General features: G+C 45.7%; 1 long non-coding RNA gene across 1 annotated transcript; it reads left to right on the forward strand.

Moving 5' to 3' along the window:
- LOC123996382 lies at positions 1-25,166 on the forward strand. Its single transcript, XR_006831967.1, has 5 exons — positions 1-547; positions 755-897; positions 3,726-3,829; positions 12,870-12,965; positions 24,667-25,166. It is a non-coding gene; the product is annotated as an uncharacterized LOC123996382 (long non-coding RNA).
- The last annotated feature ends 273 nt before the right edge of the window (positions 25,167-25,439 follow it).

A 25,439-nucleotide genomic window follows, 5' to 3' on the forward strand; every position in this document is an offset into this window, starting at 1 on the left:
ACAAGTGGTGATGAGAGAAATCAATCTAATTAGCGTGTGTGTTATTGAGCCATACAGACCTAATTTAACATCTCATTTTCGGTTTGATGTGCTGTAATTCGTTTTTTAGTGAGGATGACTAATATAATACAGCCGTACAGTCCAGAGAGTAAGTATGCGTCAACAAGAAAATGTATTGGGACATTTGAATAAGAATATCCTCTGAAAATCATTGTTTTGATTCTAGTGTCACTCTATAACGCTAAAAGCCAACAGCTGTTCAAACCAATTCACAGAGCTGGATCGGCATCATAATTAATGAGCAGTAATAAATAATCCTTGGAGTGAACTTTTACCCCGGACCTCTTCCCTCTGCAACATGACCTCTGACCTTTGACCCGGCCAGGTATCGATCTTCTGGACGGCACGGTGACGGACTCCGTGGAGGCCACATCTCTGACCTTCAACAACGACGTCATTGATGTGGACGTGTGCTGCTGAGGCCCGCGGGACTACGGACAGGAAATGGCCGGGGACACTCACACAGAAAGCACTGAGGCTGGGCAAGGTAAGGTTAACACACACACACAGGCAAAGTACATGCAGGCACGCAAGTATACACACACCCATTCTGTACATGCACGTCCACACACACAAACTCATGCACACATGCATACTCGCTTTTCTCTATTCTATTCCATTCTATTCTATTCCATTCTATTATATTTGATCCTTCCACCAACTCCCCTCTCCTCTCTCTTCCACCTTAATACAGGGGCGAGGTAGGCAGCATCTTTGTGTGGGCGTCTGGAAATGGTGGGTTGGTGAACGATCACTGTGGAGCAGACGGCTATATCAACAGTGTCTACAGCGTTGCCGTTGGGGCTGTCACTCACACGGGCAAGTCCGCCTTTTTAGGTGAGCCCTGCCCTGCCGTTATGGCTGTCACTCTAACTGGAGCCAGTTTGGGAAACACACTTCCCCTAGTAAGTCTCTCTGTGTGTGTGCGTGCTTGCATGCGTGTATATCTATTTGATGCTGTGTGTGTATGTGTGTGTGTGTGCGTGTGTATCTATTCGACACTGTGTGAGAGTGAGTGCAGCCCTGCTCTTTAGCTCCTGTTAGCAGCCTGTTAACTGCTGTGATATTTGTAGCGGCCTCACGGTTGACCTGGGCTGGCAGATATGTGTGGATGCACACACACACACACACACACACACACACAATCGTAAGTGTTAATTGGAGGTGAGGCGTAGCACCGCGGCTGAAGCGGCAGAGAAAAAGAGTGAACGAGAGAGAAGGAAGAGAGGTGTTGATGTGCACTCAGTTCAGGAGTGTGACAAAGTCGAAGGCCAGGAAAGAAACATGTCTGTATGCCCTGCTCAGCTCCATGGATACAGACTAACAGTCTAATATTACCCAGTAACACCTACCACTGGCTGTGACTGTGACTATTGCTACTTCCAGTCTACTCCCCTGAGGCATTCAGTCAGTCACCACATTGATGGTCAGAGGTGTTTCCGGCGAAGCAAGCTAGATTTACTCAGGGTTTTCTAAAGCTAACCGGCTTCAATTAGCGTCACGTTTCAGCTCAGGCTTCATCCGTACAACGACGGTGGATATTGCTTGCCACTAACTGTAGCAGGCTTGTAACTGTGTGTGCATGTTGCACATGGCTAGTGGAATACTCAACTCTTCATTGAGACAATGCTGAAACATCAGTCCATGTGTGAGTCAGTGTCACACTTACCTTTGTGCCAAAATCTAAATGAAAGGAAAATTCAGCAGGCTATGTTGTGAAATATGCTTTTAAAAGTGCACTCTTTATTTGATTATTTATCGTTAATGCCTATTTTGGTGTGCTTATCAATGCACAACCACAAGCACTGTTTTTCCCACTGCTGTCAATAGCATCATTTTATTAAGCCATACAAAAGTTTTAAATGCATTCTGCCATTGCTAAATGTGTAAGGCGATATATTTTAACACACACACAAAAAAGTTGAAATAATCAAATATTTATTCAGTCATCTTCCTCAAGTGAATGGGATGATGACATAGTCGTTGCAAAAGGGAGGGACTAAGGTTTCATTGGTCCTCAACTTGTGGCTCAGCCTTTCAATTCAGGGTAAGTGGAGTAGCGGTGAGTTAGCCTGCCCCGGAGCAGGTTAGTTCTGAAGGCTTCGTCGCTGTACCTAGCTCAAAGGTGAGCCACTTTATCCCGAGTTACCTCACTAACTCCTCAAAACTGCTTTTGTAGGATACCCCTCAGGTTTGGAGGAACGTTGGGTGTGTATATGTGAGAGTGAGTGAATGAGAAAGAGAGAAATATTCCCCAGTGTGACCCGAGAGCAAAATAGCTAACCATTGTCACCTCGCCTTGTGTGAAGTTGTTTGTTTGGTTAAAAAAATAGTGTACACACATTCTGTTAAGTGTGGTTATTTCGATACATCTTTAATAAAGAGAATAACGAGCAATACAAAAACGTAATGTGCAAAAACCGAAACAGCCCTATCTGGTGCAAACAAACACAGAGACAGGAACAATCACCCACGAAACACTCAAATAATATGGCTGCCTAAATATGGTTCCCAATCAGAGACAACGATAAACACCTGCCTCTGATTGAGAACCACTCCAGGCAACCATAGACTTTTCTAGACTACTATACTAAACAACAATCCCATAACCTACAAAAACCCCTTGACACAACACACCACATAAATACCCATGTCACCCTGGCCTGACCAAAATCATAAAGAAAACACAAAATACTGAGGCCAGGGCGTGACCCATTCAACAATTGTCCCAGGTGCATGGTCTAAAAAAACTATACTGAACAGAAATATAAACACAACATGCAACAATTTCTAAGATTTTACTGAGTTACAGTTCATGTGAAGAAATCAGTCATTTGAAATAAAGTCATTAAGCCCTAATCTATGAATTTCACGTGTGGGAATAGAGATATGGATCTGTATTAGATCTGTTAGTCTCAGATACCTTAAAAGAAATGGGCCTCACGATCTCATCACGGTATTTCTGTGCATTCAAATTGCCATCGATAAAATGCTATTGCGTTCGTTGTCCGTAGCTTATCCCTGCCCATACCATAACCCCACCACCACCATGGGGCACTCTGTTCACAATGTTGAAATCAGCAAACAGCTCGCCCACACAACACTATACACGTGTTCTATGGTTGTGGGGCCAGTTCGACGTACAGACTTTCTCTAAAACAATCTCGGAGGTGACTTAAGGTAGAGAAATTAACATTACATTCTCTGGCACCAGCTCTGGTAGACATTCCTGCAGTCAGCATGCCAATTGCAGGCTCCGTCAAAACTTGAGACGGCATATTTTAGAATGGTCATTTGTTGGCCCCAGCACAAGGGGCACCTGCGTAATGATCATGCTGTTTAATCAGCTTCCCGATATGACACAACTGTCAGGTGGATGGATTATCTTGGCAAAGGAGAAATGCTCACTAACGGGGATGTAAACACATTTGTGGAGTTTTTACATGGAAACGAAAAGGGTTTTTACATGGAACCCAAAGGGGTCCTACCTGGAACCGAACAGGTTCTCCAAATGGTTCTCCTAACGCTTTTAGGTTTTTGACAGCACCTTTTTTTTCTAAGAGTGTATACCCTGCACATGGAACATTATTGTTGTTGTGTGTGTACACCACTATATTTGTTAAGTTGCAACTGAAATGTGCAGTATTCTGTTGTGTGCCCTGCAGGTGACAGTGTCCAATCTAGGGGACGGTTGTGTCACCGACTTTGCGGGGACATCCAGTGCTGCACCCATCCCGGCTGGGATTCTGGCCCTTGTCTTGGAGAACAAGTAAGCCTTGGTCCTCCTCTCCCCTCCTGAACCTTACTCAACTGTTGCGTCATTTTCTCCACTATCGTTTTTTCATCTGCATTCCATGCGGTTTAGGTAGTTCGCTTTGTATTTATTAGCAGTCTTAGTTTCCCATCTTTATGTCTTAAGTTCAAGTAGCTCCCTTTCTCTCTGTGTCTATTTGTGCAAGTGTTTTTCTCTCTCTCTCTCTCTCTCTCTCTCTCTCTCTCTCTCTCTCTCTCTCTCTCTCTCTCTCTCTCTCTCTCAAATATAGATGGCTTTATTGGCACGAAGTACAATTTGGAGATATTGCCAAAGCAACATTGTAGTACAGTGTTTCAGTAAATAATGAATAAAGGATAATGAAATACAGTTTATTTCAGTAGTGGGGCGGCAGGTAGCCTAGCAGTTAAGGGCGCTGGACCAGTAACCCAAACAAAGATCGTTGGTTCGAATCCTCGAGATGACTAGGTGAAAAGTCTGTCCATGTGCCCTTCAGCAAGGCACTTAACCCTAATTGCTCCAGTAAGTCGCTCTGGGTGTTTACTAAAATGTAATAATTATAGTTCATTGTAGTGGTAGTAATAATAATACTCCATACTGTATAATCACTACTGTTGTTGTATTGTGTGGTCCTGTGTAGCTCAGTTGGTAGAGCATGGCGCTTGTAACGCCAGGGTAGTGGGTTCGATCCCCGGGACCACCCATACGTAGAATGTATGCACACATGACTGTAAGTCGCTTTGGATAAAAGCGTCTGCTAAATGGCATATATTATTATTATATTATTATTGTGTCATTTTTGGTTGATACATTTCCTTTAATAAGATTAACAATGGCTAATAAATGAATAACAAAATGTACATGGATGATGGTTACACTATGTATTGCTTGTATGTTATATACAATGTAAAAACTTCAGGGAATTCATGTTCGTGGGGTGTCCCTCAGGCTATGGCAATCATGTACATAACTGGCAGTAATAAAGTCGGCAAAAAAATAAACCTCCCTTATTCAGGACCCTGTCTTTCAAAGATAATTAGTAAAAATCCAAATAACTTCCCAGATCTTCATTGTAAAGGGTTTAAAAACTCTGTTTCCCGTGCTTGTTCAAGGAACCGTAAACAATTAACGAACACGCACCTGCGGAACGGGGCATGTTCCAGCTTACAGACGGTAGGTAATTGAGGTCACAGTTATGAAAACGTAGGACACTATAGAGGCCGTTCTTCTGACTCTGAAAAACACCAAAAGAAAGATGCCCAGGGTCCCTGCTCATCGGCATGAACGTGCCTTAGGCATGCTGCAAGAAGTCATGACGACTGCAGATGTGGCCAGGGCAATACATTGCAATATCTGTACTGTGAGATGCCTTTGACAGCACTACAGGGAGACAGGACGGACAGCTAATAGTGCTTGCAGTGGCAGGCCACGTGTAACAACACCTGCAGAATATCGGTACACCCGAACATCACACCCGCCGGACAGGTACAGGATGGTAACAACAACTGCCCGAGTTACACCAGGAACACACAATCCCTCCATCAGTGCTCAGACTGTCCGCAATAGGTTGATAGAGGCTGGACTGAGGGCTTGTTGACCTGTTGTAAGGCAGGTCCTCAACAGACATCACCGGCAACAACGTTGCCTATGTGCACAAACCCACAGTTGCTGGACGAAACAGGACTGGCGAAAAGTGCTCTTCACTGTTCACTGACGAGTCGCGGTTTTGACTCACCTGGGGTGATGGTCGGATTTGCGTTTATCGTCAAAGGAATGAACGTTACACCGAGGCCTGTACTCTGGAGGGTTAGGCCTGGCTCACAGTTCATCCCAAAAGTGTTTGGTGGGGTTGAGTCAGGGATCTGTGCAGGCCAGTCAAATTCTTCCACACCATTTCTGTATGGACCTCACTTTGTGCATGGGGGCATTGTCATGCTGTAAAAGGAAAGGGCCTTCCCCAACTATTGCCACAAAGTCGGAAGCACAGGATCGTCTAGAATGTCATTGTATGCTGTAGCTTTAAGATTTCCCTTCACTGACACTGAGGGGGCTAGCCCGAACCATGAAAAACAGCCCCAGACCATTATTCCTCCTCCACCAAACTGTACAGTTGCACTATGCATTCGGGCAGGTAACGTTCTCCTGGCATCCCACAAACCCAGATTTGTCCGTCGGACTGCCTGGTGGTAAAGCTTGATTCATCATTCTGTGCTTTTCCACTGCTTCCACAGAGTCCAATGGCGGCAAGCTTTACACCACTCCAGCCGAATCTTGTCATTGCACATGGTGATCTTAGGCTTGTGTGCAGATGATCGGCCATGGAAACCCATTGTGCTGACGTTGCTTTCAGAGGCAGTTTGAACTCTGTGTTGAGTGTTGCAACAGCAGACAGACGATTTGTGCGTGCTAGGTGCTTCAGCACTCAGCTGTCCCATTCTGTGAGCTTGTATGGCCTACCACTTTGCGGCTGAGCCGTTGTTGCTCCTAGATGTTTCCACTTCACAATAACATCACTAACAGTTGACCGGGGCAGCTCTAGCAAGGCAGAAATTTGATGAACTGACTTGTTGGAAAGGTGCCATCCGATGATGGTGCCACAATGAAAGTCACAGAGCTCTTCAGTAACGCCATTCTACTGCCGATGTTTGTCTATGGAGATTGCATGGCTGTGTGCTTGATTTTATACAGCTGTCAGCAATGGGTGTGGCTGAAATAGCCAAATCCATCAATTTGAAGGGGTGTCCATATACTTTGTGTATATATAGTGTATTTCCTAATTTCCTAATCTCTCTCTCTCTCTCGCTTACTCTCTCTCTCTCTCTCTCTCTCTCTCTCTCACTCTTTCTGCACTGCGTTGGTGTGTGGACTTGGGCCCTAGTCGTGATTGTAGCTCTGTAACTTTGTAGCTGTCCGTGGCGTCTGCCTGCTGCCGTTCCTCAGTGTTATTGATGAGCCCGGGGCAGGGCTTTTACCGCTCCACCTGTCACGCCACGCCGGCCCAGTCTCGCCCGCTTGGCAATAAAATGGACCGGAGGTCCCCTGGGGGAGTTGCACTCCCAGGACATTACTGGTTAAGGGCTTGTATGACCTGCACCACACAGCCTATTCTATATATCACATCCCAGGGCTGATATTTCCCTCACGTCTTAATGGAGCTGAGCTGAGCAGAGCACATGCACTGAAACACACACTGACACACACACACACACACACACATTAGTACTGTCATAACAACCACAACTTCACAAACAGAGTACAAAAACCCTTTTCTCCTGGTTCAATGTGTTGACTCCAAATTTCTTTTCCAGTTTTACTTTAGTCCCTCTATGTAAATATCACATACTTCATTCCATCCTTTCATCAGTTTTACAGCTTTTTAATAATCTGTACGTCTGTACCAATCTTTTACATTCTCAACATTCTCAACCCCATTTTGCCTACTTTGCCTCATCACTAGTTCTCTCAACCCCTGTTCATTCCCTCCATCTTCAGTCCACCTTTTATCATCCCTCTCTTTTACCTGCTCCCGACAATCATCCCTCTCTTTTACCCGCTCCCGACAATCATCCCTCTCTTTTACCCCCTCCTGACAATCACCCCTCTCTTTTACCCCCTCCGGACAATCATACCTCTCTTTTACCCACTCCCGACAATCATCCCTCTCTTTTACCCGCTCCCAACAATCATCCCTCTCTTTTACCCGCTCCCGACAATCATTCCTGTCTTTTACCCGCTCCCGACAATCATCCCTGTCTTTTACCCACTCCCAACAATCATCCCTCTGTTTTACCCGCTCCCGACAATCATCCCTCTCTTTTACCCACTCCCGACAATCATTCCTCTCTTTTACCCGCTCCCGACAATCATCCCTCTCTTTTACCCACTCCCAACAATCATCCCTCTCTTTTACCCGCTCCCGACAATCATCCCTCTCTTTTACCCACTCCCGACAATCATCCCTCTCTTTTACCCACTCCCAACAATCATCCCTCTCTTTTACCCACTCCCGACAATCATCCCTCTCTTTTACCCACTCCCGACTCTCTTAGAGTCTGTCTGTACCGCTCTAGTCTCCCATCACCAATGACAACCCCACGCTCTACCCTTACATTTACTGCATTCTATTATAACCGTATTTAACCAGACAAGTCAGTTGAGAACCAGTTCCTATTTACAATGATGGCCTGGCCAGTGGCGAGACTAAAGCATCTCCCGTCACTCTGTCTGTGTGTGAGTATGTGGTGTGACTCTGTGGTCAGGTTATTAATGGAAGATGGTGTGTGAGAGATGATTCCTCATTAACCCCGGTGGCCAGTGCTCAGCCAGGGGTCAGCCAGCCCCGCTCTGGGAAAGGTCCCGTATTCAGACACATGAGCGCAAACAAATGATCTTTTAATTTGCTCCAATCACAGACCGGTGTAAGTGAACTGACAGTTCTCTCTCTCTCTACCTCTCTCTCGTTCTCTCTCCACCTCTCCACCCCACTTTTTCACCCTCTCTTTCTTTATCTCCCTTCCTCTGTCTGTTCCAACCCGGTTTCTTTTTTTTCTGTCCCTCTGTTCCCACCTTCTGTCTCCTCTCTTCCGCTCTGCGTTGTCCATCTTCACCTGTCTGTCTTTCTGTCTGGGCCACTGAGAGCAGGATAGCAGGGTGCTCAGTAGGGGTTGATGTGGTGTGTAATCAGCTAGGGTTCTCAGTGGGGACAGCACCCTCGAATTGGTCTCAACTCAAACACTCCCTGAGACACAAACTGATGATTGGGGTATTAGGTGTGGTTTGCGTATTATCAGGGCCTTACATGCAACGGTCCCTGGACCTCACCCACAACCTCAGAAACACACTAAAAGACAGGATCTTCATCATCTCTGCTCTGCTCTCCCTGCTCTGTCTTCGTTTTGCCCCTATTAATCCTCCCAGAAATGGGAGCCAGAGTCATAGGAACTCTCCACGTTTGGCCATAATCTTTTAATGTGGCGTACTTTAAGCCTAAGTGAGCCCATTTGGAGTGACTGTGCGCAGACTAGGATTCTCCCTATCTGTTATCTGCACAAGTGTTACTAATGGTTTTATCAATTAGGCCTCGTCCAATAACTGCATGCCTGTGATCTCCTTTAAATACAACCAGTGCAGTGCTGATTTGTGTTGTTAATGAGTGTGTGGATGTGTGTCGGACTGTGTGTTGATGTGTGTAAGTGACTGTATGTAGTCTCTCTCTCTCTCTTTCCCCTCTCTTTCCTCTCTTTCCTCTCTCTCTCTCTCTCCCCCCCCCCCTCTCTCTCTATCTTTTTCACCTCTCTCTCTGACTCTCTCTTCTCTCTCTTTCCTGTAATGTCTGATGTGCTTCTTCAGGAGATCCTAATGCGATGTGCACCCTAGCTGAATATATGTTTGCTTCCTAAAATGAGATCGTCAAGTCCAGGCTAGAGTGTCGTGTTCTAACGGATCACATCCTTCTGAGTGAAAAGCATCACACTTATCACACAGATATAGCCCTCAGTCATTGCTCAAAATAGGAAACACTGGGAATATTGATCACTGTATTTATTGTATGTGTGCTTTGCGTAAGTCTATATATATCAACACTTTTATCACTTTCTTTCCCTTAACCTCTGTACTTACCCTCGTTTTAATTATTTCCCTTCTCCTCTTTTCCTCCCTGTAGACTCCCCAGTGAAGAAATAAATAGTTTATTGTTGATTTGCTCTGTCTTCATGTAAATGATTTAACAGGGACAATTTTATTCCTGTGGGTCCTGACCTTGTCCCTCTCTCGCTCTCTCTTCCTATCTCTCTCGTCCTCGCTCGATCCCTCTCTTGCTCTCTTTTTCTCTCGCTCTCTCTCTCTCTCTCTCTTTTCCTCTCTCTTTTCTCTCTCTCTCTCTCTCTCTCTCTCTCTCTCTCTCTCTCTCTCTCTCTCTCTCTCTCTCTCTCTCTCTCTCTCTCTCTCTCTCTCTCCCTCTCTATATCCCTGCTGCATAGCCTCCTCCTGTAGGCTGGACACTCCGTCCTTGTGGCTCTCCCCCCTTCTCCCCCTCCCCACCCCATCCTCCCCACTCTCCCCCTGCCCAGACCCTGTGTGTGTGATAAATTATTCGTGGGCATGCTCCGAGGGCCCAGGGCTGCTCATTCCTACACACAGAGGGGCCGCATTGATCCGGCCTGTGGTTCAACTTAATTGGAAAGACAGTTATACCTACTAGCTAGAGACACACTCGAAAACATATACACACACACTCACTCAGAACAAACACACACACACATATGCATACGCACAAGTATACACAGCACCAGCAATATACTCCAGCATGCACACACAGATTCACACAAAACATAAAGAACATTCAGAACATTCGCTTGGAAATAGCTCTTACAGATATCAAACACTCACAGCTCCTATACTCGCCAGCATGCACACATGCACACACAGACACACACATAAACACACACGCGCGCAGGCGCATGCCTGCACACACTCACCACGCGCGCGTACACACACACACACACACACACACACACACACACACACACACACACACACACACACACACACACACACACACACACACACACACACACACACACACACACACACACACACACACACACACACAAAGAGATGCACGCACACACACACCCTACACCGTTAAACATGCATGCTATTCCTAACCAGCAGCAGTAAAGAGGAGTAACAGTACACAGTGGAGTAATAAGAAGGCCAGGGTTATTGATCTGCCCAGCACACTGACTATCATACAGCTAATAGATTACATCAGACGCATCAGAGCAGTCAAGTCAATGAGGGGTGATCCTATTAACTGGGGATTTGTAAACAGTTGTGTGTTCGCTCACTCAGACGTCTGCCCAGGGTTTGGGAGGGTCTGTGGGGCTTGGCAAGTGGACAGAGGGTGGCTGCTATGGGGGGTTTTGGGGCATATTTAGTAGTTCTGTCTCTGGCTGTCCTGGGTAAAATGCCAGGAGGTACTCTGAGCTTTCTGAGGCTGTTCCTGCTGTGGCCCAAACCCTGCTCATGCCTGTAGGGGGAAAACAGAGATGTGGTGCCAAAACAGAGAGAATGAAAGAGAGAGAGAGAAGAGAGAAAGAGGGAGAGAGAGAAGAGAGAAAGAAAGAGGGAGCGAGAGGGAGAAAACAGACCCACAAATAGACAGAGAGAAATTAAATCAGGTTCCCAGCCAATAGTGTGTTTTTAAGAGCAAAATGCCCTTTTCCAAATAAATAGATCTGTGTCACTGTGTGCTAAGAGACAGAGAAATCCGCGCCAGGGTTCAATAATTAATTCCCGAGTCGAGGGTGTTGGAGAGGCGCTGATTGGGCTGATTTTTTTTTATTCTGTTATGATACAAAGGAGGCCGTTTGAAGTAATTTGTCCCAGAGAGAGCAGCTTGGAATACCATACAGGCTTTGATTTAGCAAAGCAAATGTAATTTAGTTGGCTTTATGCAAACCAGTCGGGGCCGGGGGGGGGCTTCTCTGATTTCACCGGAGAGGTGGGGGGTGGGAGGAGTGCACGCTAACCGAATCACGCCACAGCATTGCCTATATTTACTACAGAACATACACACACACACACACACTGTGAGCAACAGTTCAAAAGTACAAAGCCCAGCTCCCCACTCTGGATCCCTTTGAAATCAAAGCCTAAAATAATTGATTGTGCTGTGCTCTCCTTTAAAAAAAAAACATTTTTAAAAAGGGATATTTTCTATTATTAGTGGTATTACTCCTATGGTGTACCGTAGCACTCGTCGGTTGCACTTGCCGGTTGCCAGTTTTTCGTTTGTTTTGTTGTCTATTGTAAAGGAAAGCTTTTTGAAAGCACCCCCCCCCCCCTATATGAGACTGAAATGATATTTCCTGCCCATAGATGACGTCTTCCATCACCACAAATGGGTGATGCATTACGGATGTTCTTGTATTCACCATGGCCTTGGGATTGTCATATGACTGTAAGTCGCTCTGGAGAAGAGTGTCTGCTGAAGGACATACATACACGTGTAAAATGACAGTTGTATTGAGCCCGGTAGAATCTCGTTTCCACAATTGAAACGCATGCTTCTTGTCTAAAATGGGACTTGTTCATTAAGGCGCTATTATTAAAACCCGAAAACACTGGGACGTTGTAGTTGGACATAGTACAGTTTAGCTCCAAGCTGATCGTGTTATGTAAAGGACATCAACGTGTCACAGTATGTGAGCTTGACACGGCGTGGCCACGACCGTATTAACCACCTTGAATCAATCTTTGTTGCGCTTTTGCGTAGCAAAACAGGACAGCTTCTCTTCTGGCTGTCGAAGCCGACACCGGTGCTACTTATAGTCCGAGAACTTTATGTTGGAAATGGGTGGTCGACACAGTTTTTACGTTCCCATTCAAGTCTATTTTCTTAGCCAGCAATAATGAGTGGATAAAGGGAGAAAACCCAATTTCCTTTATGCTTTTTTATATCCTGAGAAGGGCTCTCCTTGACGACCCTTTGGTCTTTTGTTAGAGAAAACGGAGCTCATATCCTCCAGCTCTCTGTGCAGTTTAAAGGTCTTAATTGGATTCCATTAGTATATTGCTTGACATGACACTTGAGTCTCCTGTATTAGAATACGCTGCTCGGGATTAAAAGTCTCCTCCATTCATTCTGTCCGCCAGCCCCTTTGTTAACGTCTCCAATATACTTCGTTGAATTCATAGTTTTTGCCAAATTTATTAAGCTTGAAATGACTTAAACAGAGGATTTTACTTGTAGAGGACATGCAGTAATGGGCACATTGGCAGGCCCAAATCATGTGCACTTATTCATGTGTGTGTCCACTTTCTATGCTAAGCCAAATATACATGTGTTTCTTACCAAATCGTGTAATAGCCTACGGGTGTTTTTGTGTATGTTCAACTCCCTCTAGATTTCATCATAAGGGAATATCAGGAGTATCACAAAGGAATGAATGCTTATTGCTGTGGTTTGATGCAGTGTACAAATACACAAATTGTACGTTCATGTATTTGATGATATTCGTCTTTATCTTCCCAGTCCTGACTTGACATGGAGGGATGTGCAGCATCTGATCGCCATGACAGCCAAGGTCCCCGACCCCAAAGAGCCAGGATGGAGTATCAACGGAGCAGGGTACCACATCCACGACAGATACTAGTTACACACGGTGTAAACACACCACACACATCATGTATACCACATATACTGTACTGTAGCCAGTGTTGGGATTAGTTACTTGGGGATAGTAATGTATTACATATTACTCATTGCGTTTAACAAAAGTAACATGTTACTTAACAATATTACTTTGTGTGGAAATTCATGCATTATATTACTCATTATATTACTTTGTGTTACTATCTTGATAGTTTGTTTGATTATCGGGGGGAGTACGGCGAGCTACTTACTAACTCAGGTTTGATAACTGGTTTCTCTTTTCATCTGTGGCACTGCTTTCCTGTGCTACTCTGAAAGTGCTGCTTAATTATCCATATATGCTGTAAGCCAAAGATCTGTACAGATTTACTATCTTTTCAGTCAAAGTCTTTCTCTAGAGCCTCCAGTTGTGGTTATAGAGCGCATGAACATGGACCCATAGAGACGTATAGATGACACACTTGCCACTATCACAGAAGCAATCGATGGCAAAGAGCAGAGGTTTATCCTCTATACGTTTTCATGGAGGTAGCTGTCATGACATTTCTCCAAACAGCCTTTCTCCGCTCGCTTGCGAGAACTAAATTAAGTTGAGATCGGATCATGGAAACGCGCCCAGTAGAGATATGATTCTGAAAGTAACGCATGCATTAGTTGACAAAGTAACTGTAACAATATTACCCCATTTTAAAAAAGAACGCTACTTTACTGCGTTACTCATACAAGTAATCTGATTACGTAACATGTTACTTTTGTAGCACATTACCCCCAAGCCTACAAACAGCACACATACCATTGACATATCATGAACATGATTTGACGCATGCTCACACACACACACACACAGAGAAACACACAGACACATACGAACTAGGGACACATGTTACATACACCACACACCTATGGAAAACACACATGCTACAGCCAAACAGTCCCACAGACAACACCTGTACCCTACACAACACATCCTACACTACAGAAAACATATATATATATATACCTCAGATACTACACAATGCTACTGATATTACACCCACATTGTAAAACAGACACCCGTTTATGACTTGGGAATAAATTATTTTGGCAGGGCAGAAGTAGCATTGTTAGTGTCACCATTCATGTGTCTGACGGGTGTGTCTGAGCGTATATAGATGCTGTGATTTACTGCACAGAGCAGGGCTCAGGAAAATGAAAGCCCTCTCTCCTAATGTGGGGCGGCAGGTAGCCTTAGTGGTTAGAGCGTTGGGCCAGTAACCGAAAGGTTGCAAGATTGAATCCCCGAGCTGACAAGGTCAAAAATCTGTCGTTCTGTCCCTGAACAAGGCAGTTAACCCACTATTCCTAGGCCGTTGTTGAAAATATGAACTGACCTGCCTAGTTTTAAAAAATATATATTTTTTTAAATGCAGAGTGAGTGAGGCTTTAAGCGGCAGGCTCCCTACAGATACAGTCATATAAATTATTTTACAACGCCTTTACAACGCCTTTACAATGTCAGCCGGGCAATGGCATTGCAGCAATCAGTCTAGAGTTGTTATGTATTTTTGATCTCTCTCCTCATTTCTCTCTCTCTCTGGAAATCTCACTCCCCCTTCTCCCCTCTGTTCTTATCTCAGTCACTCTCTCCCCCTTCTCCCCACTGTTCTTATCTCAGTCACTCTCTCCCGTCATCTCCGCTCTGTTCTTATCTCAGTCACTCTCTCCCCCTTCTCCCCTCTGTTCTTATCTCAGTCACTCTCTCCCCCTTCTCCCCTCTGTTCTTATCTCAGTCACTCTCTCCCGTCATCTCCGCTCTGTTCTTATCTCAGTCACTCTCTCCCCCTTCTCCCCTCTGTTCTTATCTCAGTCACTCTCTCCCCCTTCTCCCCTCTGTTCTTATCTCAGTCACTCTCTCCCCCTTCTCCCCTCTGTTCTTATCTCAGTCACTCTCTCCCCCTTCTCCCCTCTGTTCTTATCTCAGTTACTCTCTCCCGTCATCTCCGCTCTGTTCTTATCTCAGTCACTCTCTCCCCTTCTCCCCTCTGTTCTTATCTCAGTCACTCTCTCCCCCTTCTCCCCTCTGTTCTTATCTCAGTCACTCTCTCCCCTTCTCCCCTCTGTTCTTATCTCAGTCACTCTCTCCCCTTCTCCCCTCTGTTCTTATCTCAGTCACTCTCTCCCCCTTCTCCCCTCTGTTCTTATCTCAGTCACTCTCTCCCCCTTCTCCCCTCTGTTCTTATCTCAGTCACTCTCTCCCGTCATCTCTGTACTTTATCTTTCCTTCTATCTGTCTTTTTTGTCTCCGCCTCGATACTGTTTCTCTCTCTCTCTCCTTCCTTCCTCTCTCTTTCTTTGGTCTAATCCTCTTCTCGCTCTCTCTCTAGGCGACATGTAGTAAAACAGATTATAACCCGCCTGTTTCTCTGAGAAGAATAGATTCATTAGATTATAATGATTCATCACATCACAATGCAGTTGTTGCTGAAATACATCAATTTGGGTGATGTGGCTGAGGACGGTAAATGCCCTGATCATACTGTTGCTCTGTTCTCAGTAATTACAACTAATGGTTCATTGCGGGGATAAAGACCGTTGGAGCAGTGCATGGGTTTAGGGTCACTTAACATGGGTACAGTTGTTAGGAGATGGGGATAAAATACAACATATTTTAGGATTATGCTAAGAGGAGATATCGTGTTGCAGTAGAAATTAGGGGAGAGTGTGATGATGCTGGCTATTGCCTCGTTCACATAAACATGTTTCTCTTCAGGTCAAGAACAGTTTTATTCTACGATGGTAAAGTATATGAAAGCTGATTGAAAAACATGGTTAACAAAGCAGAAACAACACCACAAATTCACACGACACATTAAAGATGGCAAATGTCGGAGTATTCGCAAAGAGGTTCAGGTGTAAGGAAGTCCGTTGGGTAGGGAGTGGGATCTGGGATGGGTTTTTCCCTCTGGTTCTCTGAGGATCGGGTTTACTTTTCAGGAACGATTGTCGGGGTTATAGCGGAGTTATAGCTGTGTCGGGAGGTGTATTTCTGTGCATGATATATGTGTATGTGTTGTGTACGAGTGGTGTTTGCGTAGTTTGTGGTTTAGTTTAACAAGGTAGGCTAAAGGTTTCATTGGGGACATGTGTGTACTGTATTGAGGACAGATGGCTGTTGTGATAGGAGCAACTGCATGGCTTCTAGGGCTGCGATAGAATAGTTGTTTCACAGGAGGTTGATGTAGAGGAGAAAGGGGGGCGAGTGTATACCCAGAATTCCATCTGCGTGACCTCCATATAGACTACGGAGCTTTAGAAACACTGATGTCGTAGACCGACCCCCAGCTCCCATCGCCACGGCGACAATAAACATGTCAGCCGCCACACGCCAGCGCAATCTGCCATCAGATTTACTGTGCGTGAAATATGGCAGCGCTTTTATTGGTCTAAAGGCTTGTCACTCATCATTTATTGTCTGTTGCTAGGCCTGCTGGGATGTCAGTGAGTTGCCTGCCCCCTCTGGAGCAAGAGAGAGAAAGCGAGAGAGAGAGAGAGAGGGAGAGAGAGGGAGAGAGAGGAAGCGGAAAAGGAGGCGCAGAGTGAGCGAGGCAGAAGGAGAGAGAAGGGGGCAGAGATTGGAAGAAGGGAGGGGGAAGAAATAGAGAGAGTGATGGAGAAAAAGAGCGAAAAATAGCATGCATCCATCCTATTTCATTGTAAAAATGGGTTTATCATGTTGACAGAGTAACAGTGTCAGTGCAAGCCCAGGTCCATACAAATGAAGCAGCTCTGGCACCCCCTCATACAGCTTTGTATTCCTTTGAACACTGACACCTATTGATCATGTAGTTGACAGTGGAAAAAATGTATCTCTGGTTAGTATCTTTACTTGAAGTGTCTGACCCAGAAATAGCAAGTCGGGGTGTGTCAGCACTTGGGGAAGATATAGTCCGAAGCACTGCACGTCCAAACAGGCTTCATTTCCTTTCATCTCTGGATAGAATAGGTGAAACTATTGTAGTTACACCGTGGAAGATTGGATGGAAAATAATTGAGAGAAAAGATCAAAGAAATGGTGCCGTCCCTGCAAAGACAAAGTGAATATCAAGGAGAATGAAAAGTGAAATGGTATTAAAACATTTTAAAAAGAAAGAAAAAAATGAGAAGATTCCAATCCCCCTTTTTGAAAAATGATGCTTCGCTCATGGAGAACTATTAGAATGTTTACATTTGCGGCATTTTGTTCCATATCAAAATAATTAATTGCCTCCGTTTTCAAATTAAAAGTACATTACAATGCAATTAAGGATGCAAATGAGTCTAGGCCTGTCGCATACAGCCAGAGAAAGTGAGAGACGGAAATAGAGAGAGAATGTGGTGATGCATGAGAGTTGGTGTGCATTTTTGTGTATTAGAAGTAATGTATCTTTGTGTGTGTCCATGTGTGTGTCCATGTGTGTGTCCATGTGTGTGTCCATGTGTGTGTCCTTGTGTGTGTCCATGTGTGTGTCCATGTGTGTGTCCATGTGTGTGTCCTTGTGTGTGTCCATGTGTGTGTCCATGTGTGTGTCCATGTGTGTGTCCATGTGTGTGTCCATGTGTGTGCATTTGTTTGTGTGTGCATTTGTTTGTGTGTGCATTTTTATGTGCGTGTGTGTGTGTTTACGTGTGTGCGTGCATTTTCTCTGTGTGTGTGTGTGTGTGTGTGTGTGTGTGTGTGTGTGTGTGTGTGTGTGTGTGTGTGTGTGTGTGTGTGTGTGTGTGTGTGTGTGTGTGTGTGTGTGTGTGTGTGTGTGTGTGTGTGTGTGTGTGTGTGTGTGTGTGTGTGTGTGTGTGTGCATTTGTGTTGTATGCTAATGCATGCATTTGTGTGTGTGTGTGTGTCTTTGAATGAAGAGGATAACGTTTGAATTGTGTCCTCTTAAACAACTACAGGGTAATCAGGTCACTCTTCCCATAGTAACTAATGGACCATAGGATGGTACATATCTCTTACACACACACTAAGATCCTCCTTGTTTTGTATCTTATAACTAGGCATACACATCAATACAAAACACACACAACACAGCACACCGCAAAACACCCCTCTCTGTCTTCCCTCCCTCCCTCGGGCTGTGACCTCCAAGCCAGCGTTTCATGAAAGATTTCTCCATCCCTGCCGAACTGTGGACCGTAAAACATCATTTTGCCATAACGTTCCCTCTTTGGAGAGAAAACAGATATAAAAGTATATAGCGTGTGGTTTACTGCGGCCCCTTCACCCATCCTGGCAGAGGCACCGGCTGATGGATGCTCCACATCGCCCGCCTTTTAATTGCTCGTAAATTTTTGATCCAGGGGAAACGCCACGTTCTCCTTGTCCCCTCGGCGACATGGGTGACAGAGCAGCTGGAGGGGGACAGGGGGAGGGACTGGGAGGTGTGTGTGTGGGGGGGGGGGCTATAAAAGACCCTGACACAGACAGAAGAACCATGGAGACAACAGAACAGGAATATCTAGGATAGAGGACAGGATGCAGACGATAGAAACAACGTTTGAACATGAGAATAAAAAGTTCAAGCTGTGTCTTATATGTTGATTTATTGACAGGTACTTTGAGTATCAAGTCTCATTTAATTCAATCTGAGAATAATGTTTCATTGTGTGTGTGGGTTGGTCTGGGCCTGTATTGCAAGGAGCTTGTGTACAACTGACACTCATGTCATTTGGACACACTTTTAAGGGGGTTTCGGGCTGGAAGGTTGCCTTACCACAAAATAAAACAGATTTTCTTGCTGTAGCTTGGTTATTTTGAAACGAAACTCCTGATGTTTGCGCAAATTGCCTGCCTCAGAAACCTAAGAGAATTATATGAGAAGCTTGGTTGAAAACTAAACACGGAGAGTTCTTTAAGCACTGAAATATAGTCTGCTAAATTTGCATACTCACAGGCCGTTGTGGTAAAGTAGTCCTTTAAGTGCCTTTACAGTGTTGACAGTAATGGATGAAAGTGAGCAGTTTGATAAATGACTCATCAGAATTCACATCTCTGTGACTGGTGGGTCCCCGAGTGGAACGGATGTGCATATGGTCTTGTTTTGTTGTGAATTATGTTGAGGTGATTATACAGATACAGTACATCCAGAAGTATTTAGGTTTGCTTGACCATTTCCTGTAGTGTAAAGAAAAACATGCGGTATAGATATAATTGTGAGTTGTGGGTAATCAGAGGTAAAAGTGATTATTAAAACGTTCTATAGAAGTGGAGTATCTAAATCAATGACAAATAGGAAATGTGAAGCTTTAATGTGAAATCATGCAAATATCTATACAATTACATCACAATTTGGAACAATTTGAAATGATCAGGTCTAATGGTATTTGATACACCTTGTGTGTATTGGCTCAATGTAAATGTATGCCACCTCATCACTGTGCTAGTACAGTTTACTATGGATAGAGACTGCATATGAGATTTCCGGGGACTCCTCTGTACCAGACTAGCTTGTTCTTTGAAGGAAACAATTAAATTCTCTCTCACCTCCCTCCCTCCCCACTCCCTGTTCTCTGTTCTGCTCGCTGTCCGCCCTGCTGTGTGAGTGTTCTTGGCCAGTCTCATTAGTTAGTGTTCCACTAGGTGGGTCTGTCTATAGTGATCTCTCCTCACATTGATTCTGATCCCTCTACACCCAGCAGCAGCCCTGGATGGCCAACACACACATTGATATTCCACAGGTCACTGTCTAGGGCCGGGGGTTAGAGGTCAGAGGGCACTCTGTATGGCTCACGCTCATCTTTTCAGGCTCATCAATGTTTAGGAGCAAGTACAGGGGAGGGGGACGATTGAATCACACACACATACTAACAAAAACACACATACTGTACATACCGTGGGTTGGAACCGATGTAGGGAATAGAACCAAAAGCCGGAAAATAACGGCATTTTTCGAGGAATGGAAACAGATCTGGGAAATGAAAGTGATCTCTAGTGGACCATATTTTAATATATTCCTAATATCTAGGATATAATTATGTAATTCAGGGAAGTTCTGATGCTAGTAAAAGCCTAATCACATTTCATGTCATGTCATGATGTTCGATGCTTCAGGCCAAGCCCCCTACATGTCCACCCCACTCTCTCGCTCTCTACCCACCTATGAAATTTCAGTTGTATATCATTTAGGTTTCAACCCCATATACATACACACCTGCATGGACGCACACACATACTGTACACACACTTCCACTCGACCGATACACAATGGCCAGGGCTTGTTCTGCTGGCCACAGAGGGAGAGAGATGGGTTACCATGATCAACCTCGCCAGCATCACCCCCAATTACTCATTCTCTTAAAGGCCTATTAAAACATAATTGCCCAGCGATTTACATCCAAGTTAATGTGGCCCAGGATAATGTATTATTTTCTATAAGCCTTTTTCTTTTGTGTTGGCCAGAAAAGGAGAGAGAGACTGTAATTTCCTGAGTCATGAGGAAAAGGCATGTTGGCAGCCGAGTGTAATTGTTTAAAGCCCCTCGCAGACACCTTCCAGTCGCCCCTTTTAATCCTCGTTATCGCTCTCATTAGCCCGAGGTCAAAGGTCACCCAGCGCCCCAGAAACACAAACACAGGCTCCGTGGAGGGGCGGGAGAGTGGGGTCCTTTTCCTATCCGTACTCTCTACTGCGGCTCCACCGAGGATGCATCTTCTACCCCTGCTTAGGGCTTAGGAAGTGTGTTGGAGGCTAGTTGAGCCACCTCACCTCTGCTTGTGATCTGTCTGCAGGAATCAGGACCTTGTTTTCCCCCCAGTGTCCCTCTCTAATTGAAGCTAATAATGATCAATTTAAGTCATTGAGTGCTTTACCTGCTTGGATGAGGGCTGACTGGTGAATGCATTTGCAGAGCAGGGCTGCACTTGTCTACCTTCCCTGCTGCTACCGGTGGGGCTGTGGATGGAGGATGGAGCTGAGGGTAGGGTTGGAGGTTCCAGGGTCACGTCAATAAGCAGGCTCCCTGCAGCTCCCCTGGCTTACATGCACTACTCGGCCAGGACTCAGCACACACACGCATGTACACACACACACACACCCACACACAAATATACACACATATAGCTATCCATCTCGTGGTGCATGCAGTCAGCTGGGGTGTTGGTGGGAATCTGTTTCATTAGTGCTGCTTCTTTCATCGCCATGACTGGATCTAGGGATGAGCTGGGGATATCCCATTTATTCACTGGCCCCCACGTCCCTCTCCATATGGCCCCGGAACCTACCTCTCCCTCCCTGGTCCCGTGTTAGTGGAAAGCAATTGTGTGGAATGTGTAAGAATTAAGTGTCCCATCATTCAGAGTAGACATGCAATTAGAGGAGCTTGAACCAGTTTCCAGCAGACAAGCTCTGAATCCTGTCACTATAACTCACACCCAGCTCTTTCTTCCCTGGTTCTCAGGGAGTGGCACACACACCCACGTGTACGTGGGTACACACGCAAACATGCATGCATGCACATACGCACGGACACGCGCACGCACACACACAAAACACACGCACACTGACACACACAGTGGATGTAAACGGAAACTTTAGCGCCCGTATTCACGTGCTAAAAGCACACCCACAAGGACATGCAGAAGCCTCCCTTACTGCACTATTGCATTCAAGCGTAATGCAGTTCTAGCTGTGTGACAAGAGACGACACATACCTACTGCTGTGGGTGCACACCATTTCTGTTTGCTCACATGGGTATGATGCACCCTCTGCCATTCTTCAGTCAGCTCTTCCATCTCTAGTCTAATACCTCTAAGCTATTGAGCTAACCAGGAATGGCCTCTGCTGTATGCTATCCGTCCTAGACACATTTTTTGCTCAGAATTTCATCACTGTCGTCGAGCAACTAAGTACAAAATAGTGAATTGCAGACATAGGGAGATAATTGCCGTTCACGCACAAAATTTTGGCAAGCGCCTTTCCCACGAGACCCTGATGAAATGGTGCTTCAGCCCCCCGAAACTGTCATTCTTAATGAAATGGTAATTACTAACACAGCTGAACAGCTGAGGGGCCCGCCAAGCTCAGCTAGCAGGACAAACCGGCTACACAAACCAGGAGAGACTACAGACACGGAGATAGAAAGATCAGGGGGAGACAACAGAGAAGAGAAGAGAAGCGAAGAGAAGAGAAGAGAAGAGAAGAGAAGAGAAGAGAAGAGAAGAGAAGAGAAGAGAAGAGAAGAGAGGAGAAGTGAAGAGAAGAGAAGAGAAGAGAAGAGAAGAGAAGAGAAGAGAAGAGAAGAGAAGAGAAGAGAAGAGAAGAGAAGAGAAGAGAAGAGAAGAGAAGAGAAGAGAAGAGAAGAGAAGAGAAGAGAAGAGAAGAGAGATGTGGAGAGAGAGCCCATGAGGAAAACCGAGGGAGAGAAAAAAATACAGACACAGACAGAAATACGGAGGAGGAGAGAGAAACAGAGAAAGATACCGATGGAGAGAGAGAGCCCAGGGAGGAAAACGGAGAGTGTAGAACAAGAGAAAGGCAGATACAGATACACAAGAGAGGGAAGGCAAAAAATAGCTTGTTTAAGAGTTGTGTTGTAATTGTGAAACTGCAACACACCCTGTACTGTAGATTGGGGGGTGTCTCCACAGTAGCGTTACTCATTAATAAGCCTGGCTGTTTTCGGAGTGTGGCTATCGTTGCGAGGGAGGGGAGCGTTTGTTAAAAGGGGCCACGCAGCCCCGATAATTGATTGCTTTGTAAGTGAACGTGCCTTTAACCTTTGGGAGGTCAGGCCCGGTCAGATGCCATCGGTCTTGGAGGTTTGAACCGCCTCCAGCCATTTGTCTTGTGCCGCTCCATTGTCTGTGGAGCCGATTTGTCGAGCGTGAGATGCTTTAGGTGTTTAGATTACAGGCGGAGTGGGAGAAGAAGAAAAAAAGTGCCACCCCAAACAAAGGGCTCTGCTGGGATCTCCCACTGATCTGCGCGGGCAGGGAGCCAACAACCCAGGGTGCTGAAACTGAAGGGGCCCTGCCTGAAACAGAGCCACATACAACCACAATGGAGGCTGAAGCACACAGCCCAGTGTGGGCCTTGAAACCCAGCCAGCACGAAGCCTGAATGGGAGCCAATGTGAGGTTTGAACCGCTGCCAGAATGGTGACATGAGATAGAGCCAGAATGGTGCCTTGCGACTGAGCTAGAATGGCAATTTGAGACTGCAGGCTTTGGATGTTGCTGCTCTTTTACACAGGGAAACTGGGGTCCCGGGTTGGAGTGGTGAATACTGGAGGCCTTTAAACCACCCTGCTAACCTCCCAGGTATTTAGAGCTGTCATTCATCATGGCTGTAGAGGCAGGCTGCACTGAGGTGATTTATCATAAAGATTATCAGGGCCTCTGGCCATCGCGTCACTCACACACCGGCATACACACACACACACACACACACACACACACACATACACACACGCAGGCAAGCAGCCCACCTATAGGACACCACACAGACAAGGTCACACCCTCTGCTACACTCTGACTGGTGTCTCTACGGTCTCTACGATTTATAGATACCGCCACAACTCAGCGTGGTCTATAAAATCCAGATGAATATGGAGAATCCATGGTCTCAGGGCAGAGTCTGAGCTCTCCCTTGACGACTTGTAAAACCGGCCCAGAGGCGGCTCTACCCTGCTAACTCTCATGGCCAGCCTGATAGATGTATTAATTATGGAGACCTTTTTCTTCTTGCTTTTTTGTACATCTTCTCCAAGCCAATTACTCTGAGCCTCTGAACTGTATGTGTTTTGCTACAGAGAGGCAAGGTAATTAAAGATATGGTTCATTCAATCCCACTTTTAATAGAACGATCGTTTAATGTAATAATATATGAGTGGATCCAAAATAATATAATTTCCTATGAATGAAAGAATCTATATGTGTAATTGTTAGTTAATTAGTGAGGGAGACAGGAAGGAGAAGTCCTGCGTGTGCGTGTGCGTGTGCGTGTGCGTGTGCGTGTGCGTGTGCGTGTGCGTGTGTGTGTGTGTGAGTGTGTGTGTGTGTGTGTGCGCGCATGCATGGGTGCTCATGCATGGGTGCGCGTTTGGATGCTTGTGCATGTGTATATGCGCATCGTGTGTGATATCCTGGCTTTCTTGTTGATTAGGAGGCTTAATGAGCAGCAGGAGTATGAGAATGGGGGCCAGTGTGGTGATGTGATTTTGACCTCTGACCCTGATTCCTGATTGGGTGTTTATATTGAATTAGACGGTGTTGGATAAACACAGAGACGATCCAATTTCTATCCTTAATACAGTCAACTTCATCAGCTAGTCTTCTTTCTTCACATTGGATGTGACTGAATTTAAATATGGCTTCTGACCTAAGAAATATGTGTTCTTGCTTGTGTACCCAAAGTATTTGATTGATGGGTCAGTAAATAAAGTGGGCTGAGTAGGGGAAGGGAAAGGGGATACCTAGTCAGTTGCACAACTGAATGCATTCAACCGAAATGTGTCTTCAGCCCAACCCCTCTGAATCTGTGTGTGTGTGTGTGTGTGTGTGTGTGTGTGTGTGTGTGTGTGTGTGTGTGTGTGTGTGTGTGTGTGTGTGTGTGTGTGTGTGTGTGTGTGTGTGTGTGTGTGTGTGTGTGTGTGTGTGTGTGTGTGTGTGTGTGTGTGTGTGTGTGTGTGTGTGTGTGTGTGTGTGTGTGTGTCACATCAACAGGGCTACAGTGGAGAGGGTCGAAAGTTTCACGTTCCTCTGACTGCACATCACTGAGGATCTGAAATGGTCCCTCCACACCAACACCCTGGCGAAGAAGGTGCAACAGCTTCTCTTCAACCTCAGGAGGCTGAGGAAATTTTGGCGTGGCCCTTAAGACTACAGATGCACCATTGAGAGCATTATGTCGGGCTGTTTCACCACCTGGTACGGCAACTGCATCGCCCGCAACCGCAGAGCTCTCCAGAGGGGGGTGCAGTCTGCCTAATGCATCCTTGGGGGCACACTGTCTACCCTCCAGGTCATCTACAGCACCCGGTGTCACAGGCCAAAGAAATAATCAAGGATCTCAGCCACTCGATCCACGGCCTGCTTACCCTGCTACCATCTAGCAGTTGGAGACAGTACAGGTGCATCAAATCTGGGACCGAAATAATAATAAAAAACAGCTTCTCCAGACTGTTTAACAGCCATCACTAGCCGGCCCCACCCAGTACCCTGCCCTGCACCTTAGACACTGTTGCTAGCCGGCTACCACCCGGTACCCTGCCCTGCACCTTAGACACTGTTGCTAGCCGGCTACCACCCGGTACCCTGCCCTGCACCTTAGACACTGTTGCTAGCCGGCTACCACCCGGTACACAACCCTGCACCTTAGACCCTGTTGCTAGCCGGCTACCACCTGGTACACAACCTTGCACATTAGAGGCTGCTGCCCTAAGTACATAGAGTCATTGAACACTGGTCACTTTAATCATGTTTACACATCGTATGTA

The sequence above is a fragment of the Oncorhynchus gorbuscha genome, linkage group LG15 (genome assembly GCF_021184085.1).
Source record: "Oncorhynchus gorbuscha isolate QuinsamMale2020 ecotype Even-year linkage group LG15, OgorEven_v1.0, whole genome shotgun sequence".
Taxonomy (NCBI): domain Eukaryota; kingdom Metazoa; phylum Chordata; class Actinopteri; order Salmoniformes; family Salmonidae; genus Oncorhynchus; species Oncorhynchus gorbuscha.